Source organism: Harpia harpyja, chromosome 6, assembly GCF_026419915.1.
Source record: "Harpia harpyja isolate bHarHar1 chromosome 6, bHarHar1 primary haplotype, whole genome shotgun sequence".
NCBI lineage: Eukaryota > Metazoa > Chordata > Aves > Accipitriformes > Accipitridae > Harpia > Harpia harpyja.
Window position 1 is genome coordinate 67,925,271 of NC_068945.1, and position 17,421 is coordinate 67,942,691.

Sequence of the window (17,421 nt, forward strand, 5' to 3'; positions counted from 1 at the left end):
TAAAGTCCTGCTTTGCCGTGGTTTTAAAAGAAAACAAGAAATGGGAAGCAGCTTTCACCACTAAGAGCATGAAAAGCTTAATAGTGCCAGCAGACGTCTCACCTAGGGTGCAGTGTATGACGCTCCATCTAAACAACAGGAAATTACACCGACAAGCAGCAAAACGACAGCAATCAAGCAGAGCTGGCACAGGCCAAGGCATCCTCCTCGGTGTAACAGCCAAAACCAACCACTCCAGCTGAAGCACTTGGGAGGCCAGAAAGGGCCCATGCAGTCATCTGGTCTGCCTTCCTGCAGAACCCAGGACCTCCAATCTCAGGCAGGAGCTGCCTGTGCTGTTTTGCAGGGAGATACAAGCTACTTCTGTTTGCTCCCCAGGCAGGTCTGAGTCTGCGTGGCTGTAAGGATATAGCACCGAGCCCTCTGTAACACACTTTATCAACAGCCAGGATGTGTTAGCTAGAGTATATGATTGCTGTAGATGTATATCAGAGCTCACATAGCCAGAGTAAGCTCTCATCCTCCTGCAAAACCCTAAGAGGATATAGACCCAGAGATCCTAGCATCAAGCACAACAACCTGTGGCTGATCTGCAGCACATCTCCAACCTGTTAAGACTTAATTAATCCAATTGCCACAGGTTAGTTCCTCCTCCATCAGACTGGGCCCAGCTCCAGCTGAACTCAGACCTACCCTTAATGGGGCTGATATCACAGGTTTCCCCCTTACAGACACAAAACTAAATTCAAGCCCATTTATTTCATCTTATTTCCCTGAGATTATTTACACAAGACATCCTTGTAAGAAGGGCTTGTAAGAAAGATGGGGACAGACTTTTTAGTCAGGCCTGTTGCAATAGGGCAAGGGGTAATGGTTTTAAACTAAAAGAGGGTAGATTCAGACTAGATATAAGGAAGAAATTTTTTTTTATGATGAGGGTGGTGAGGCACTGAGGGAACAGCTTGCCCGGAGAGGTTGTGGCTGCCCCATCTCTGGCAGTGTTCAAGGCCAGGTTGGATGGGGCTTGGAACAACCTGGTCTACTGGAAGGTGTCCCTGCCCATGGCAGGGGGGTTGGAACTAAATGATCCTTAAGGTCCCCTCCAACACAAACCATTCTGTGATCCAAGCACCAGGGCGAGGTTAAAGAGTGAAATCAGCACTTTCTCTTACATGGCACAGTTCAGATGAGATCTAGGACCATCGCATCACACCCTAGCCTCTGAGACACACAGAGTTGCGTGGGTGCCGGAGGAGCAATCGCAGAGCTGTGGTTTGCAGTGTTGTCCTGGCTTTGGCTGGGATAGAGTTAATTATCACGGGAAGCTGGGAGGGGGCGCAGCCAGGACAGCTGACCCGAGTAGCCATGGGGCTATGCCATACCATGTGATGACATAGCTCACTATATAACTGGGGAGTGGGCTGGGGGGGTGCCTCACATTGGGCACAAAAAAAAAAAAAAAAAAAAAAAGACTGTTGTGGTTTAAGACCATCCGGCAACAAAGCACCACAGGCCTGCTCATCCCCCCCCACGCTTCGGTGGGTATGGGGAGGGGAATCAGAAAAGAGAAAAGAAAAAAAGAAAAAAAAAAAAGGTAGAACATCGTGGGTTGAGATAAGGACAATTTACTGGGACACCACAAGGCGAGAGGTTACAGTAACGACAACAGCACTAATAAAAAGAATATACCAAAGGAGTGATGCACAAGGCAGCCGCTCACCACCCAGATCCTGCTGCGACATCATCCCGGCCCACTCCCCGTTGATCCGCTGGGCATGACATCATACAGCAGGGACTAGCCCCTTGGCTACTGGGGTCAGCTGTCCTGGCTGTGCCCCCTCCCAGCTTCCTCTGATAATTAACTCTCTCCCAGCTGGACCTGGGACAAATGCGGGCAGCCGTCCCCCAAAAACAGGGGTAAGGCCAGCAAGCCACACACCACATGAAAACAACTTTCATTTTAACGTATTTGGGTTATTTCATCTGGGGATCACCTGCAAAAAAAAAAATGCCAGGAAGTGAAACCCTACGAATAAACATCACCCGGCTTCTGTGTGGCTGTGGCTCACAGCTGCACGCACACCTTTGGAAAGACAGAAATACAGTCATCTTCTTCAGCAAAGAGAAACACGTAAGGAAGTTTGGATTTATGATGAAAGGGTCAGGAGTTGCAAGTCCAGGTTTATTTTCAATTCCAGACACTCCTAGCAGCAATATAAAGTAGCCACGTTAAACTCTCTGGAGCTTCTCTGCTTGGCAATTTCGCGTTAACGACTTTCCAGAACGAAAGCGGAGGTGAGGACATGAATTCACTCTGCTTGCAACACTCCTGCCGCACCGGCTGGGATAGCAGGGAGGGGCAGACAGAAGATCTAAAGAGGCAGGAATAGGATCAGCGATTCTCACATCCCGAGCAGTTAAATTCTAACCCAGAAAAACACAGCACGGTCTGTAGTAACTCAGAAGGGAAGGGGGGCCTTGCGGTTGAGATGCTGGACTGGAGTCAATCAGTTCATCATCCCACACCAGGTTCCCACCTGCAAATGAGGGAATATTACTCACCACCCCTCTGCCCCAGGAAAGCTGCTAAACACAGGTTTATAAGGTGCTCTACATATCCGAAATATCTTCATGCGAGAATGATTGGCAGCTCCCAGGGCATAAATGCCCTGCCGAGTCCCACCAGCTGCCTCTCCACCTTGGGCTGATGTGCAGGGGGGAGCCAGCTGGGGAGAGGCTGCGATCTGCTCCCTGCATCGGCAACCAGAGGGTTCATCTGCAGCCGTGACACCGTGGCCAAGTGTCACATTCACCAGTGAAATCGGAAGGATGTGCAAAAGAATGGGCCTGATTTACAGGAGGATTCTGGCAGGCATTTGCCTTCTCCAGGATTAAGCCTATCAAATAAATAATTAACACTTCCAAGCCCTCCTGGAGAGGATGGTTTTACAAGGCTGGTGCTGGCTCAGTCCCCTAGGGATTCAGTGAGCCCCCAAAACCCCCAAACTCAGCAGAAGGGTTAGAGCTCCGATTACACCACCTCTTTCCCCGTCCTCTTCTGATTCCCCAGCAGAAGCGAGCACTTTGGCATTGCACGAACAGCTGAAGCACCAGATAGTAGGGGGCCGGTGCAAACAGTGCTCATAATAAACTACAGTTGTCCCTTAAACATCTGCTTTAGCTATTTGCCTCTGAAACAGCCCCTGATAGTCAAATACAGCCTAATCCATATTTTGGGAAAAGCTTCGATAAAGGATTAGCCATCCCTCGTTCCTCTTTGCTTTCACTCTGGCGAAATCTTCCTCCCCAGTCAAAGCACTGGGGCCTTTTTCCGGGTATCTCAGCAGGCTCCAAAGCAATTCCACAGACTCACTGGGGATAAAGGCTGTCCCAACGGCCAAGTCTTGCCTTTGATTTACAGTTAATACCTAACAGCCCTGCCTTCATACGGTGGCAGGTACTTGGCTTCTCACTCTTGTTATCTCAGGCTTGGCTACGCCAGACGATGGAGGGAATGCATACATTACGGCTGTCTGTGCTGCCAGCAGGGCCAGGGAGCCAAGAGCGAGAAGAAATCAACAGTAATATGCATTTGAGTCTTTGCAAGGAGATATCCAAGGTCTTTTCTATCACCTGACGGCAAGATCTTCTTTCCCTCCTGACTGCAAGCACTCAGTGAGGGTGGGCATGTACCCTATCAATAGGTTATTTAAAAATCTAGAGAGATGGAAGCCCTGGGAAAATCTGTCACCAGGAACTCCATGGTACCTGAAGAGATACAAGCTAGGAAATTTAGAGTCTAGATCACCTGGTGCAGGGGTGAACCGTAAATCCCCACCCAGCAGAGCTGCTAATGATGGAAACCATCTCCCCACAAACCACGGGTCTTTAAACTCCAACAGCAGCACCATGGTACCCAAGGCTTGTGCTTCTCCTGTTTGCCTGTACATGTCCTCTTGCGGGTATCAGCATGGGCTTCAATGCTTGGTGAACTTCTGGTTAGATGCTGGTTTGCCCTACCCCTGGCATTAGTACCTTGCCTTCCCTAAACTGGATCGGCTCTGCCTCTGACCTCCCGCAGTATCTCTGCTTCTGGCCATGCTGCCTCCGAGTCTCTCTTCTGACTCCTCCGAGACCAGTGGACTTTGGTTCATGTGAACTTCTCCCCACGATCTGTGCTGTGAACTTTGGCAGAGTCATCCCGTTTCAGACCATTGCCTGTGTCTAGCTATGAGGTCCTAATGCAGAATGGAGACAGCCCTTCTGACTTTCATCTCATGCCACATCATTCACATAATTTGATGCCTGTTATTGCCCTACCCATCACTTGCATTCCTGACAGTGGGTCAAAAGGCTGCAGGCTTGCTGAGTGAGCATCAACAGCTGTAGACCTTTGTCATCTGCAATTCAAAGCCACTGGGAAATTTTGTGGACAAAAAGATGGGAACCCTGGGCCACCAACCAATCCACTCTTCAGTGGCTAGCTTGCATTCTAATGGCATACAAAAATATCCAGTACCGTTCCCCAGGGTGCTCTGTGATATAATGGAAGCTGGATAAAGAGCCAGCATTTGGAAATACATTATAATTGCACACTGCTTTTCACTTGTGCAACCACAGCAATGGTTACCATGCAATTACATGTCACCATATACAAATGACAGTGCAGTTACAGTAACTTTACCAGTTACAGGGAAATTGCACCCACTATGCTAAGAGATTTTCATTCAAACATAATTCAGGAACGTAAGAACAGGGGAGAAAGTTACTCAAATTGACTAAAACTGGTACAGGCATTTGGTTTTTAGGTCTGCAGTTTAAGCATCAGTTCAAGGACTGGTGTCAAGTTTCCAGAGTGCTGCAGAATCTTAATGTAGTACAGACTTTTTATGCCTGTATTTATGTTCCTGCTATGCTGTGAGTGTGAGGCTTCCCAACAGTCTATACCATGTACCTCCACATCGTAAAATTTGCAATTTCCTGAAGAGGAGGCTGCCTTTCTTACAGAGTCTAACAGGTTTCTTCAGCCTTCAGGCCTTTTGCTCAGCAGAGCTGGGTGATTATTAGTAAGAAGTAATTGTTGCTATAAATTTAGCATCTTCTAAGTCCCAACTTTCTGAATGATTAGTGTGCCAAAAGATGTGTACAATGTACGTCGCTTAGTGAACCCCTAAAAATCTTCTAGATCCCAATATTACAGAATTTATGCAATATTGGCAGTAAGTTTGCTTTTCTTCTTTCCTGCTGCAGACCCTGGAGATGCAGACCACAGCTTTCAGGGTGTGCTGACTCTGTGTCACAGCCACAGAGCTAGTGAGCAGCAACTGCAAATGCATTTCAGCCCGTGGCTTATTCTCAAACTCTTGTTCCCACTTTTGCTACAAACATTGCCTTAGTACCAGCATGGGACTGGTCAGCAGCAGCATTTCTGCTCTGGAAGCAGCACTGGGCTATCAGAGGGAAACAGTTCATGCCACCATGAAGGAAAATCCAAGACTGACTATCCCGAGAAACATGACATAGATATCAAGCATGCAAGACCGTCCTCAGCAAAACAACATACTTGCTTCTTGGTCACTTGCATAGAAGACATTCCTACCATTACAAGTGAAGACGCAATTAAGGATCCAGCCTGAAACACCAGCAGGTTAATGAATCTATGTTACTGGCAGATGGTGTACTGATACCAGCTTCACCGTATCCCTCAGCTCATGTCAACTTCAGCTCCAAGCGTCTGCCAGGAGAAACAGTCACCCTATGTCAAGATGAACAAGGCAAGGTGCAGAACAGACTCAGATACCTGGCAATATTTTTCAGTGGGATATTTACACTCTCTATGTTTGGATATTTTAACTTAAGCGATATTTCAAGCGCCTTGGTTAGACCCCAAGGGTCTGATACAGGCAGGGAAGAGGGACAGTACGTCCAGCAGCAGTGCAATGTCAGACTGAGATAGTACAAACACTCCCATTTATGGAGGTCTTCACATCTCACATCCCAAACACCATCGCTGTGTCAGCCAAATCTGCCTTTTGCATACATCATTTCCACCCGCTCAAAAAAATTTCCAGGATTACAATTCCAAATATCAACATTAGCACACCAAGCCACACAGCTGGGGTGAAAATCAGAGCCCTGAGGTGTGTGGTCACTGAGGTTCATCCCCTCACAACTGTACCTACAAACAAGAAGGATGGATGGGACCTGAAGAGCAACAAATGTGACTGCAAAAGGAAACTGAGTTCTTCTGCAGTCCCATAAACTTCCCCTTGCTGGCTCAGAGGCTGGAGGATCATATGGATGAGGCACTGAAGGATAAACAGGAATATGATCTCTGTGGCTCTCAGCTCAGTGCTTTCCATGAGCCTTAAAAAATTCACTTAAAATTTTTCACACCCCAAAAAGAAGAGATTATTGAGTGTGGAGACTCTGCCTTTGAAACCGCCATGGTCTATTGGGTAAATAAGCATTTAGGGATTTTTCAAACGCGAAGTATTGATCAAATAAGCTGCTGGAGCTCTTCTGTAAGAACATATTCCAGCAGCAAAGCTGTGTTACACACCTGAAACACAGAAGCACTGACTTCCCCTGGTGCTACTGTAGCTGAGATGGGGAGGAAGGGTCCCAGAGAGAGAAAATCTTAGGTGAAAAGGGTTTTCTGTGTAGGCAGAAAGACACCTTTGAGAGAAGGGGAAGTGCTCGCCAGCTGCTGCATTTTATCCTAAAGGATGTCACATTTCCATGATTGGCCAAAGGTTGTCTACATAACAAATTCCTGGAAACATCAACTGCAGTGATGAAAGAGGTGTAAGAAGAGACTGGAGCTCTGTCCTTTGTCAGCTGTGCCCCATAGTCCTGAGCATCCTTATCATAACATGTGTTTCTCTCAGGCACATCCATCCAATAGAGACACCTAAACAAGTGACATTCCCTTCCCCAGGTGTCTTGGTTTAAGCCCAGCCGGTAACAAAACACCACGCAGCTGCTCGCTCACTCCCCCCCACCTCAGCCACAGTGGGATGAGGGGAAAATATTAAGGCAGGATCGTGGATCGAGACAAGGGCAGGGAGGGATCGCTCCCCACTTATGGTCACGGGCAAAAGACAGGCTCAACTTGGGGAAGAAACAAAATCAATTTAACTTACTACAAATCAAATAAAAACAAGGATACTGAGAAGTAAAACCAAACCTTAGAACACCTTCCTCCCACCCCTCCCTCCTTCCCGAGCTTAACTTTACTCCTGATTTTCTCTCCCTCCTCCCCCCGGCAGCGCTGGGGTCGGTTCCTCACCCCTTGTCTCTGCCGCTCCTTCCTCCTCAGGGGAGGAGGACTCCGCGCTCGGCCCCTGCTCCGCCGTGGGGGGTCTCCCGCGGGAGGCAGCCCTTCACCAACTCCTCCAGCGTGGGTCTTTTCTGCAGGCTGCAGTTCCTCACAAACTTCCCCGGCGTGGGTCCTTTCCACGGGCCGGTCTTCAGTCACGCACTGCTCCAGCACGGGCTTTACCACAGAGCTGCGGCCATCTTGAGGGGCCTCCCCTCCCTCCATGTGCTGAGGGGGCAGCCCCTCCTGCCCCTCTCCTCCCCCCTCAGTGTCTGCACAAGAGTTCCTCTCACATTCCAATCCCCCGACTCACTGCAGGTTCCCCTTTTTAAGTATGTTCTCCCACAGGTGTTACCACTATCACTGACGGGCTCGGCCTGGGCCAGCGGCGGGTCGGGCTTGGAGCCGGGGAAGCTTCTGGCAGCTTCTCACAGGAGCCGGCCCTGCGGCCCCTGCCCGGCTACCAAAAAAATCCCAGCGCCACACAAACGCGTAACACCAGGTTACAAACTCTCGTGCCCGTCTTCACCAGATGGAAGCAACAGCCATGCTGCAGGGTTTGTCTAAGGTCTCCACAATATCGCTACTGTCTGTCCCATGCAACGTTGAAGGGTGTAGGAGCCTTCTCTTGCTGACCCGTCCTCCCCTTCACACACAACGTTCCTGGCCCATTATCTCCCAATACTTCCTGGCAGCAGAATGGTTAAACCAACATTTCTGGAGCATTTCTGGCAGCTGCCAGGCACCCCTCATTCCTATTCCAGTGATGCACACCAGCACCTTGCCGGATAGAGTCCAGCTGCCTCCCCTACGCCCGCACCACCAGAGATTCTCCACTGAATCACAATTACTGTAATTATTATTTTGTTACACAGACAAAATTATCGTTTGGGCTGCAAAGTGCCACACGCACCAACAGCGCTATATAAATTAAACAACAGCGCTGCTTTGCATGCAAGCAACACCTTCACCCGGAGATCCCAGAGCCGCTTAAAAGCATTAATTAAGCCTCACCGCGGTCCTGCAAAGGTAAGCTAAGTGTTGTAATGAATGACATGTATGTGCTGTTGCTCTTCAGCACAGGGAAACAGAGATTTCGGCTGGGTATGAGAGGCCCCGGCTTGCTCACCAAATAATGGAGAGTCGTGGCGAGTTCCAGGGCTGCGCATCTGTACCAGGGAGAACGGAGTTGTGTCTGGTGCTATCATCTCACAGAAAATTAATTTAAAGAAGCCTGGTTATCGGTGTAAACGACAAATTAAAGCACTCGAGCCCTGAAAAGAAAAATCTCCCGCTTTCTGCCTCTATATGGGCAGATCTCGGTACTTGAGGAATTCAGAGCACTGGTGTCGGCCGAGTATAAATTCACTCAAGCCATTAAGCTCCAACTCCTCCTGCATCTGAAAGCGGGACTGTGCAAGCGGAAGGCTGCAGCCGGCCGTCAGAAGCAGGGAGACCATTACAATTACAGCCCTGTGTTTCTTGGCACAGGATCCTGACCAATAGCCCCAACCCATTGATAAGTGCTGGGTCATTCCCTCATTAGGAGGAGTACATTTTTATTATTCCCTTCTGCACGCTCCCTCACTCTGCCTCTCCCACTCTCTCTGTGTGTCTAAATACACTCCTGGCTAATATCGCTTGTTTACAGGATAAATCAGCTGAACAAATCCTATTATATTTTGGAACACTGACAACGACGGGGTAATGACATTGAAACCGGGAAAATACGATGTTGTTCCTACTGATCTAATGTCACCCACATGCTCTATCAGCTATGCCAGCTCCAATACCGCCTAGAGGAAACAGAGGTCTCTGTCTTTCTGCGGTGTTACCATTTAGTTGCATGCATATCTGGGTGTCTTGCCTTTCCTGCGTTTCAATTACTTCTTTAAATATTTTAAATATTATTAGAATCTGCACCATAAAGCAGAAAACATTGGGGCTGCAATGCTTACTAGCTCCTAAATTGAAGCAACTGGGTGCTGGTGGCACAGAGAAGATGTTAGGTCCTGCATGTTGTGTAGTTATCTGCAGGAGAAAGATGCAACAAAGGTCTGCATTTCAGCAAGCCACATTCATCCACTTACTGACATTTATCTGTGCAACAAAGCAGAGCTGAAGAGAAGGAGGGTTCGGAGGTAGATGTGTGCAGGACACCCAGGTCCCCAGCTCCATCCTGAACTTGGACTTACCTACCCAGCCAGGTCCACGCTGGCTCTGCAAACACTGCGTTTTGTCCAAAAGCTGTTGTTGTGTTACCCAAAGACTGGGCCAGTGCTAATAAAATGCCTCTCAAGTAAACTTGCAGCAAAACCATATCCCACGCTAGCACAGTCATGCAGATGCCGCGCTGGGAGTGTCTGGGGCAGAAATACGGTCAGATGAGATTTGGACATCTCTCTGTAGGTACAACAGCCTTTCTCATCTCCATCTTCACACCAGCCAGTCTTCCGGATGGACATTTCCAACATCTGTATTCTCCTACCTGGTATAACAGGGACCCACGTTTCCATGAAATTTGGATAAATAGAGAAACATGCTTATTTTGGGGGGTGGGAGGAAAGTCTTATGTTATGTGTGTGCTGGAATATAAAATAAATAGACATGTGCACCAGATTGTTCCCAGAGGTTAAACATCTTCACTGATTCTGCAAGTACTAAGACAGACCCTGCACTGTTTTTCACCCCAACAGCTACACTTGCATTAGGCAAGCAAGAAAGGGTCTGTGCAGGATTTAGCCCAGAAAGTAATGCTGAATGCAGCATACCCTCGACCCCCTCCTCAACAGAACAGTTATTGTACAAACTCCCACGCTCAGCTGCCCCCAGTCCGGAGGTGCTTTAAATAGCATCGGGCTCACGAAGGGAGCTGGAGTCACTTTGCTTCTGGCTTTTCCAGGATGGCTGGATTTTGCTTGCTGCTTTTTTTTTAAAAAAAAGAAAATGTTGCACAAGCATTTCCATTGGCCCGCAAGGCGACCTCCTGGCGAGGCAATACGAGATCAGGTTTGCGAAGTAGCTGATCTCCTGGCGTGGAAGAGAATACGAGGAGATCATATGGAGCCCTCCAAAAATGCAAGGCTGAGCCACGGGTGACCACAGGGCTCGACCACAGAAGAAAACAGCCTGGGTCACTGGGAGGGGAAGCAGCAAAGTTCAGTTCCCAGAAACAAACCTAATTGTCCATGTGGCAAGAAGTGCAGGCAAATGGCACAAGCAGTGATGGAGAAGTTGGCACCCTGCTCACCTGCAGAAGCAGCTACTGGGGGTCCACCAGCACGTGGGGCTGATGCTGAGAGATGCTGAGCTGCTCAGGCAGAGCCAACGTGGTCCAGAGATGCGACTGATGGGGGGGAGGGAGCTGCGCCTGAAATACCTCAGACACAACAGCGACTCAGCAGCCTCGGGCCCTGCTTCGTCCTCAACGAACATTTTGTGTGAGCGGGGTCAATCAGACACGAGAGAACAGCACTGTGCGTGGGTTTGGCACCCGACCACTTAAAGGCATAGGGTTTCCTCTTGTTTTATTCTTGGGAAGAAGCAGGTTGTTTCCAAAGCATGCTTTTTTTTTTTCCCCCCAGGACAAACAATGAGGATTTGGGAAGGAGAGGTTGCAGGGTGGGGGTGTGATAAGAAGGTAATTAATTACTGACAGCATTATTTCTGCATGCACACTGATCTGGAAGTATCCTTTCAAGGACAGGTGTTTAATACTGAGGAACGTACTTAATACCTCAAATGCAATCATCCTCTCCATGCAATTAGGCCCTGGTTTACAGCCTTTAAGTGCAAGCTTCAGTTGATGTAGGTGCTTAAGATTTTTTGTTTTTCTCTCCCCCAGGGCTTCCAAAGCCACTTTTTTGCCTGCCTGGAGTGCGGAGCACTTTACAGAGGCAGGGAAGGGTCCTTATCCCTGCTGGCTGAAAGCAGAGAGGTGGCACATGTGAGGAAGGACCACCACTGAGGAAAAAGTGAAGATGAACCCACATGGTGCCTGAAAAGCCCCTGCAAATGAGCTCTCACCAGGTTAGCATATGCATGCCCACTTGAATAAGCTTTGGGCTTTTGAGGGTGTCCAGAGGACTGGGATGTTGCCAGCAGCTATACCCAGGCTGAACTAAGAGCTCATGCCGATGCTGGAGAAGTCCTGTAGTGCTCACCCAGCACTGCTCAGCCATAGGCATGTACATTGACGGAAAAGCCAGGAGGGTCTTGGTCCTGCAACTCCATAAGACCGTAACCATCGTGTCCCTAGCATGAACACTAGGCATGCTAATCAATGAATTAGTGCTAATTAGTTAATGAGCCTGCTGGTCACCTCACAGAGGAAGAGGTGGGGAGACTTTCCTAATTCCAGTTACAGAGGGGCCAGGACCTTGCTCGGAGCAGTGGAGATTTGAACTCAGCTGCTCTCCATTAGCCTGAGGAGCATGGCCCCAGGCATCTCTGGTCACTTCCACCACTGACAATAATCATGAGAAATACCATCCACATCACTGGAGAGAGCTCCCTGCTCCACTTTTGCCTGAGCTGCCTCACGTAGCGAGATATGACATTTCTCCCTGATCAAGTGTCTTTCATCCCAGAGCACAGCCAGCTTTGCAGGGGAGATGATGGTCAGGCCTGCTGGAGATGGAGAAATGAGGAGTGGGAAGGTGCATGGGGGAGATTTGCAAATCACAGAGCTCAGCTGCAGAAACCCTAAGTCAGCGCTGTACCCCTTGCCCATATTGCCTCCCCAGTTAAGCCCTCCATCCACTCCAGCTCCCAGCGTCAGCAAGAGGATGCTGGTTGCCTCTTATCAAAGTTGCTGGGCTCAGCAAGTCCCTCCGACAACACGCTCCGCACACATGCATACACACTCCCATCCAACAAAAACTGATGTGACCAATTATACAAATACAGATCTGGCAGTAATAAGCCTGTTTGCTCCGTCTCTGAGTCTCCAGTGAGCATTCCCAGAGAGGCATTACCGTATTTCTGAGGCTACTGCCTTTGCACAGACTGCACTGTGTCTTTTTTTTTTTTTTTTTTTGGTTCCTGCTCTTGCTTGCATCTTCAGAGGAAGAAGAAAGCACTGTTAAAAGTTTACCAAGAACTGACCTCAACTGACCATGAGCCCTTTGGATCAGAAACATATGCCTGTATAATTTGGAGTAAAGACAGGTACGCAAAACTCTTGTGCACAGTCTGTCCAGTAGAGATGGACAAAAAGACCTATTGTGCAAGCACGAGTGGCATTGACCCCTGCAGAGATTTACTTAGGATAGCCCGACCGGCAAGCAGTGACACTATGAGGTCTAATGAAACCGATAGCTCGTTCCTGTGACTGAGTCATTCCCCTGGGAAAGTAGCAGGCTCACGTACCAGCCAACCCAGCCAGGAGAAATGGGCAGGAGCTGGGTGTCCAAAATGTCAAAGCAGCAGTATTGCATGGACCTCCCTCCACGCATTCCTCTTCCCAAGGGCTAAGCAAAAGTTAACACTCCCTTTCACCCCAGCCTTTCCCTTTTAAGGGAAAATGATGGGGGAAATGACAGATAGGGATGACAATCCCTGCTTTTTAGTTTGTAAAATGATTTTTTGACTTGAAATGCACCTTCTTTCCAGCAGCTCCAGCCCGTGTCCTTCTGTTTTTCTGTCCCATGTGCTAGAGAGGAACACAATAGCAAGGATCATAATTCCCTCTTCCTGCAACAGTTGGGAGCACTGGGTACAGCACTAAGATCCTGGAGCCTCTGAGCTGCAACTGCACTGCAAGTTATGTTTTACTGTGCCTTAGCCAACCCTCCTGTAAAACGAGGGTAATGCTGCTTCCCATCTTGGTGTCTCAGAGGTGCTCTGTCAGACCTGTGTCCTGTTAACACCAGTGATGACAAATGCAAGCCCTGGGAGGAAGAGGAAAATCATGAAATAGGCTGTTTATAGGAAAATTGTGGCCACTCCATCACCAAAAGTGACCTTGCCAGGAGTCAGATTGACTGTCCCATACCATACACAAAGCCCTTCTACCACCGGAGTTAGAAATGGCCCTTCCTAACCTGGTGGCATGGAGCAGAAGAGAGCCCATGGATCAGCCCCAAGGACCAAGCAGCATTCATCCTGGGGTGAGGTGCTCATGCTGCCAAAGCAAAATGCCTGTGTACCCAACTGACATCCAGACATGCCCGACAGCCATCCATGGAATGGCTAACCCACAATATGCCCTCCACAGCCTCCTCCTGCGTGCAGCTAAACCCCATGAGTACAGCAGTGCTTGCTCGGTGGGCATCAAGCATCTAGGATGGGCAGGGGGGATGCAGGGAAAGCAGGAGGGAGCAGGAGAGCAGAGTCCACTTGAGGAACAGATGTATGGAGGAGATGCAGGACTCTCAGGGATCTAGGCACCGGTATCTGCAAAGATGTTTGGGGGATTTACTGACTTAAGTTTGCCACGAAGCATCAGAAGCACAGGAAGCCTTTATAACCAAGTCACTTGTCAGACAATGACTCAGGTCCCAAACATCCACCTCGCCTGCCCTCTGTTAGCAAAGTGTTGGAAAAATATTGCCCAGCTCTTTACACAAGGCCTTTTGTTGGCTGGTCAGCTTCAAAAACATTTCTTTTCTCCCCCAAGTGACAGCGCTGCCATGAAAAACAGGAAGAGATTGAATACAGTAATTTAAACAGTCAAACTCCATTTCCTGCCAAAAGGAAAAGAAAATACCGGCAAAAGGCAGAAGCCAGGCGATAGTTGGGGACAGACACTTTGATTATCTTGGACAGATATTTGCTCTGTGTATCCGGTAAAAGCTACAGCAATGGAGGTGACACCTTTTCATTTCAAGGACTGGAGTCTGTTAGGCTGCAGAGTGGCAGGTGATGCTGTGAGGCAGATCAGGCTGATGAGGAGACCAGGATCTCCCAGGATAGCAGCCCTGGGTTGCAAACAACTCCTAAGCTGACAGCCGGGATCGCATGCCAACAACACACCGTGTTTGGGATTTCATTGCAAGCCAAAGCTCCAGCAAGGATCCCCGTTCCTCTCACATCTCCCCAGCAGGCCCTGGCACCCCCATGCTGCTTTGGGGTCAGTCTCCAATACCCTCTTCTTCTTCATCCATGCTTGTATGTCCCACACAGCAGTTTACCTGTTTGCTCCCCAAGATAGAGGGGAAGGCTCCCCTGCCTCCACTACTGAGCATTCCAGTAGTGCAATTGTCACTGGGCTTCAAAATGCACCTATTGTTAATCCTATTCCATAGTAATGAAAATCAACAAATCCCCCAATGATCAAGTCCTGTACCAAAATGGCCCATTTACATCTCCATCCTCCTCCCAAATGGCTTTTTTTTTTTTTTTAAAGAAATCCAGCATTTCCCAACTGTATCAACTGTTAATTACAAAGTTTATAAAACATATTTAAACCACGGCCGCCTTTATCCAACAAGAAGATTGTTTTCTGTTTTAAGCAGCCTATTTTTTCCCACCAGAACAGCCCTTCCTTCTGCCAACACCCTGCATATCCATACAGCTTCACTCCCCCTGCTCCATACATCGATACACCACGCTGCACCACCGAACTGGTCACGTTTTGGTGATAGATAGCCAAAGGGGATGAGGGTGCTCCCTGTGGCTATACAAGTAGGAATGGCTTCAGTATCAGGAAAGCAGATTTAGGTTAGACATGAGGGAAAGCTTCCTACCAGCAAAGACAGATCATGTAGGGAGAGAGAGGACTCTGTCACTGGAGGTTAAGAACAGGTGAGACAAACATCTGTCAGAAATGTTATAAGTAGGGCAGAAGGGCAAATCAGATGACCTCATAAGACTCTTTTTTTTCCCAGCCTCATTTTTCTCTCATTATATGAATTTCTAAGCATTTGGGGTCAAGTGTACTGTTTAAATATAAGTTATTATCCTGTATTTGCAGAGAGGAGAACCAGAGGTGTATTACCTGGAACTGTTCATCACCTGAGTGAACATCGCCAATTTGCAAATCAACCGCCCAGACATAAAAATCCATCATTTTTTCCTGATTTATGCTGAAGATTAATAGGAGGACAGCTATAACACAGGGACATGGGAGGAATGAACACTGAGGATCCTCCATTCATCTCTGGACTTTTATATTTCCCATTCTGGAAATTCTTCTATCACACTGCTAATATCTGCAACACGCACACGCGGTTGGCACGAGAGAAGCACAGGCTCCTACACAGTTCTGTCTCTGTCCTTTGCCTTCACATTGGGTTTGCAAACGAGACCAGGGCAAGTCTCCAGGACATGCAACCCTGCGGGACATCTGGAGACCCAGTGCCTCCTGCTGCACGTTGACTGTGAGACACAGTGGGTCCAGCCCAGCTTGCTGCCAGGTCCTACCTGACCTCAACTTTCCCAGCTCCAGCTGCACCAACAAAGCTGCCTGACCAGAGAAGCTGCAGACTCTGCATTGTACTACTCCGGCCAAGCGCGCCGTTCCCCCACATCCCTGTAATTATTTGTGTGCGTATTGCAGGTTAGGAGAGCTGTGCTGGGAATGGTCCCCAAGAGACTTCTCTTGCCCTGAAGTGGCCTTGAGCAAGCATTGCACCAAGGCAGGAACAGAAGCATCCTAACATGTGGATCCCCTTTGACTCAGCTATCGCCCCATTAGAAAAATATTTGTTACCAAAAGCCAGACATGACCACGCACCAAGATGCGAGGACAGTGCAGTGAGTCCAGCTCCATAATCCATGGTCATAAAGTTCGTCACAAAGCAGGGCTGGAATATGTCTTCTAACAGGGTTTCTCTGCAATGCTTGCTGAGGGTTTCCCACAGCTCATCTCTACCCTTCTGCTCAATGCCGGGCACATCAGCTGTATCTGTTCCCATGCAGGATTTTGGCTGCTGAAGGCAGGGCAGCAGAGCTGAAGTTCAGGTCCAGCCTTGATCGCAGGCAGGTTAAGCCTCTATTTGCACCAGCAGAGAAGTATTTGACATCCACACAAAACCAGGGAAAGCCTCACTGATGGCTTTGTAATTGGTTTTAGAGCTGCTTCAAATACATGCGCTAAGAGGCAGAGCAGCAGTGCTGGTGGATGGCTGGCAAGCAGGACATCAGCAAAGGAGACGAGGCCCTCACAGCCATATATCCAGGCTCCAAAATACTTCACCAGCCATCAAATATTTTCCAAGCTTAGCGGCTGGACTCTGCAACCCTTACAGCAGCCAAGTCACTAATACCTCTTCCCTCGGGCAGCACAGCTGATCTCAGGCAGGACTTGCCAGCAGCTCTAAGTAGGCTCATTTAAGGAGAGGACAGCCCACTTAGTTACACTTTTCAGACTCCTGTTTTTTATTCAAGGATCTCCAGGCTCTTTCTCCAGCTGAGAAGCATGAGCATCTCTGATGCACAATGAAGAAATGCAGTCACAAATATGCTCTAACAGCACCCAGTCCCTGGCTCCTTGTCCTCTCCCCAACCTCTGCAGTCCTGTCCCTCCAAATTCGGTCTGATATACCAGTCTTCTTGATATGGGACTCACCCCAAGGGACAGAAGAAAGCTGTTGGCCTTTTTGCTCCTGTCTAAAGCCACAGAAGCTAGGTGAGTGACAGGTTTCAAACCTCCTGATTTGAGAGGTCCAGTATTGCAAATGTTAGTACAGAGCAGAAGCAGAGCAGATTTGCAAATGCATGGAGAGAGGCTTAACAGCCCAGGAAAGAAACTCCAGTGGGAAGCTCCCAGCTTAAATCTAAAGGCAGCTCTTTGAATGTGCAGAGGCCTTGAGGCTAAACAAAAAAATCAAAGCCAGATTTGGGCACAGCCTTTCTCCCTGTGCAATACTCCATAGGGAGCTTTGCAGGTCTAGGCAGAAGAGACCCCAACTAAAATGAAGGAATGTCCCTCTGCACGTTCGGTGTGGGAGCATGAGAGCAGTGCAAGGTCAAGCAACAATGCTGAGGGCACTGGTGTAAAGCGGAATTAGGGCAGAGTATGGCAGGATCAGTCTCCCTGCAATGAAATTTCTGTCTGCGCTCCTCTTGGTCCGTCCTTGTCCTGCAAAGGGACAACAGCAGGGATCCCCCAGCAAAGGAGGCTTGAGTACAAAGGAAGGCCAGAGCAATCCCACATC

The 17,421-nt window shown here is 48.7% G+C and overlaps 1 protein-coding gene across 2 annotated transcripts in view; it reads right to left on the minus strand.

Annotated features, from left to right (window-relative positions):
* The window catches only part of PLXNA4 (plexin A4), a 461,691-nt gene that overhangs the window by 412,197 nt on the left and 32,073 nt on the right, over positions 1-17,421 (minus strand). The window lies entirely within an intron of this gene.